The sequence below is a fragment of the Gallus gallus genome, chromosome 1 (genome assembly GCF_016699485.2).
Source record: "Gallus gallus isolate bGalGal1 chromosome 1, bGalGal1.mat.broiler.GRCg7b, whole genome shotgun sequence".
Lineage (NCBI taxonomy): Eukaryota > Metazoa > Chordata > Aves > Galliformes > Phasianidae > Gallus > Gallus gallus.
In genome coordinates this window covers 180,577,974-180,582,461 of record NC_052532.1, presented here as the reverse complement: position 1 = coordinate 180,582,461, position 4,488 = coordinate 180,577,974, and positions in this window count along the sequence as shown.

Here is a 4,488-nt window from a genome sequence, read left to right as displayed (position 1 = left end):
AAGGGAAGGGAAGGGAAGGGAAGGGAAGGGAAGGGAAGGGAAGGGAAGGGAAGGGAAGGGAAGGGAAGGGAAGGGAAGGGAAGGGAAGGGAAGGGAAGGGAAGGGAAGGGAAGGGAAGGGAAGGGAAGGGAAGGGAAGGGAAGGGAAGGGAAGGGAAGGGAAGGGAAGGGAAGGGAAGGGAAGGGAAGGGAAGGGAAGGGAAGGGAAGGGAAGGGAAGGGAAGGGAAGGGAAGGGAAGGGAAGGGAAGGGAAGGGAAGGGAAGGGAAGGGAAGGGAAGGGAAGGGAAGGGAAGGGAAGGGAAGGGAAGGGAAGGGAAGGGAAGGGAAGGGAAGGGAAGGGAAGGGAAGGGAAGGGAAGGGAAGGGAAGGGAAGGGAAGGGAAGGGAAGGGAAGGGAAGGGAAGGAAAGGAAAGGAAAGGAAAGGAAAGGAAAGGAAAGGAAAGGAAAGGAAAGGAAAGGAAAGGAAAGGAAAGGAAAGGAAAGGAAAGGAAAGGAAAGGAAAGGAAAGGAAAGGAAAGGAAAGGAAAGGAAAGGAAAGGAAAGGAAAGGAAAGGAAAGGAAAGGAAAGGAAAGGAAAGGTTGTTGTATTTCATAAAGCACATGGCAACATTCACTATCCTCATAATACTTCCAAGCCTCAAATATGTAGCAGTAATATCTAGTTTCAGAAGAACAAGTCTCCAAGAAAGTGCTACAATTTTGATCCTTTGGTAAGATCTGTGTCTCTATTGTAGTTGTAGTACATATTCCAAAGTCTCATTATGCAGCTATTTTCTTTTCTGGTTCATCAGAACAGGCTGTCATAAAACAACTACTGTCTAAGCACCCAATTCCCCTTCTTCCCTAAATATTGCCTGTCTGCCTTTACAGAGTTGTCTAAATGCACCTCTGTCATCTGTAATAATGTAATAGACCTAAAAATTACTTAATGTCATCATGTGTCTTCCATTTAGGTACAGAAAATGTTTTAAACCTACAGTGATGCCTTTATTACATCTTTTTCTATCTGTTGCTGGAAGCACTTTTAGATATCAGCTCCCAAGAACTACAAGCAGGAGAAAGAACATAAAAGCACTATGACATCAGTGTTATTTTATTGGGCTGGAAATTCCTCACAGAGTTCAAATTCAATATTTCAGCCTAATTTGTGATCTGTGCTTGATGTATTAATTAAACAATCCACAGAAATTCCACACACTGTGAGTTGGGTGGAGCTGGTGTCCAGGCGGAATTGCTTTGAACCCAGACAGTGAAGCAGTTCATTAATAGCTTACGTGTTGCAATTAACACATAAGGGGGGGCAGGCAGTTTGGGGGTGGGAATCATGACCTGACAGGGAAGAAAAACAGGATAAATTGCCTGTATCTGTGTTATTAACACAAGCCATTGTCTTCAGCAAGGCACCCAAGGTACCCTGCACAGCTCTGGTAGGAATTAAGGGCCAGCCAGGGTCCTCTCAGCTGCCCAGTGAGCATCTCTCCTCCAGCACTTCTCTGCTTATGTAAATATAATGTTGTGATGGTTTCACATGATGGCTGGCTATATCAAGCTGCAACTGGTCCAACACGGCTCCATCCCACAGGGCCCACCCTTCAGGCACTGCTCCAGAACAGTCCCAGGGGTGGCAGCTCCCCCAGCCCTCCTACCCCACCATGGGCTCCTCTCCACGGGCTGCAGCTCTGGCCCGGGCTGCTCCTGCAGGGGTATCCATGGGCTTTTCCTCCTTCAGCCTTCATGCACTGCTGCACAGTGGGCTCCTCCATGGCTGCATGAGGAGCTGTGCTCCGTGCAGTGCCTGTGGGCTGCAGGGGGACATGGGGCTCTGCTGGGTACTGCTCACAGAGCCACCCCTGCAGCCCCTGCTAACAAAACCTTGCTGCATAAACCTATTAACGATATCCCTCAAATCACACCCTTGTCCTTGTCTAGAAAAACTCCCTGGCAAATTTTAAGTTCCTAATTCCAATGCACTTATCATCTATCCTCCTGACGCTGTACTTCTAAGCAGTGGTCACGCAACAGACTTTGATTTAAGCCAGTTTTACATATATCCCAAACGATGCAGAACACAGGCTTAATTTGCTGTCCAATAAGCATGAAACATTAAGGCAGCTTAAGGAACACGTATCTTATGGATAAACCCATATTCCCACTATACTAATCCTGCTTGAATCTCTTAGGATCACTTACACAAAACCTTTCTTGAATTGGAAATTAAGGACCATTATTTCATTATTTGTATACCTGCAGAATGATGGCAAAAAGTAAAATTCCTATATGTTGCCAAGCAGTTTGACAGGGATAGCTTGGTCTGGTACCCACAAAGCTCAGCATTCCCCTACTTCTTTCATCTCTTTATACCTCTCTTTGGTCTATCAGCTGTTTGTGTCAAGAACAATCTAATAATATATACAGACGGTTTCTAGAGCATGAGGTTAACCAGGGCCTCAAACTACCTCTAACAGCGGTGGAGTTTCTGCTCTTTCCTTCCTCCCAAGACAGTTCATGTGAACTCCAATAGCTCTAACAAGAAGAGCTGTCTCAGGAGAGCTTACCTTTGACTAAGTCATCTGCATTAAAGAAAGCTCTTTTTAAACTCCTGTGTAATTTTTCAACTTCCTGAGTGTTGAAAATGAGTTTGATGCAATTTTCAGTTGGTGAGTTGGAAATACTTTGGAAATGCAAGGTTTATAATGTGAGTGAGCCAAACACCACAAAACAGCTACAGAGCAGCCACCGTGGAGTCATATGACTTCAATAATATTTTTCATGCAAAGTGAATAATAAATTTTGTCAGCTACAACATCTACAAAAACCTGATTTTTTCCACAGGAGGAATGATTTATGTACGTGTGTTAAAGTTTCTTAGCATAAAAATTTACTTGATGATAGATCACTTGCAGCCCAGAAGGCCAACAGTGTCCTGGGTTGCATCAAGAGAAGTGTTACCAACAGGGCAAGGGAGGTGATTCTGCCCCTCTGCTCTGCTCTTGTGAGACCCCATCTGGAGTACTGCATCCAGTTCCGGGGCCCCTGACACAAGAAGGACATGGAGCTGTTGGAGCAGGTCCAGAGGAGGGCCACAAAGTTGGTCAGAGGGCTGGAACACCTCCCCTACGAGGACAGGCTGAGGGAGCTGGGGCTCTTCATCCTGGAGAAGAGAAGGCTCCGGGGTGACCTTATAAAGGCCTTACAGTATCTGAAGGGGGCCTACAGGAAAGCTGGGGAGGGACTTTTTATAGGGGCAGGTAGCAACAGGACAAGGGAAAATGGTTTTAAACTGGGAGAGAATAGATTTAGACTAGATGTTAGGAAAAGATTCTTTACTGTGAGGGTGGTGAGACACGGGAACAGGTTGCCCAGTGAGGTTGTGGATGCCCTCTCCCTGGAGGCATTCAAGACCAGGCTGGATGGGGCTGTGAGCAACCTGATCTAGAGGGAGGTGTCCCTTCCTATAGCGGGGGATTGGAATGAGATGATCTTAATGCCCCTTCCAACCCAAACTGTTTTTGATTATATGGTAGAAGAGCACAAGAGCTTGTTGGGCGATGCTGTCCTGAACAGCACAGAAAAAGCACATTAAGAGGTGGGGTTGTCCATGGACTTGCCAGGAAATCTTTATGTCTGAGTGACAGCCTCTATGTCAAGCAACCCACACCAGATGAAGGCTGGTAGAAACAGAATGTCTCCAGCTTCTAGAGTTGAACGTGCAGGAAAACAGTGATTTCTTTCTGCAGTCTTCACTTTGGTGCCTAAAGAAACTCCTTTCAGTACAGCTTCAAAAAATGGTTTAAATTTAAAAAGAAAATGAAATCTGTTTTTCTTTTGCAGAATCTCCTTAAAACAAAGTAGAGTTTATTGTGTGCCAGGGAAAGGCAGCCTTTGTTGTAGCTAACCATGCCACTTAAAGCACTAACTGACAGAGAAACTATTCCAGAAACACTACATCTGTAGGGGCAGACTAATTAGGGCAATACTTGAATTATTCCATTTGAAGAGGTGTCACCTTTGGAACCAAAATCATCAAAAGTGACTGTTTGCAAGTTCAGCAAACAATTTCTTTCTGGTGGCATTAAGGCAGCAGTTAATGCAATCACAACTTTCTGTGCAAAAACTAGAAGCACCTCAGTTAAGCAGACTAATTCCTGGAGCCAGAAACATATCCTGAAGAGGAGAGAAGATGCTGCAGAAGAACAGTTCACCCCTACATTAGAAGCGATGACTCAGACCTGCTCAGAACTCTTTCCAGTTCTCTTCTAATCTTCGTAGTGCACAGGGGTGAAACTGAGAGTGGACAGCATTCAATCTCACCCTTTTCCCTCTATTTCTCTGCCTTTTTTCCCTTTCTTTCTTAATCTCAAACACCATTTTTGCACGCAGTTTCTCTGAGCAGCAGCATCAGGTCATCCACTGTATTTTCAGATCTGTCAGAGCCATTTCATCTCTGATCTTTCCCAGCACTCATCAGACAGCTCAGACTTTTGGGGT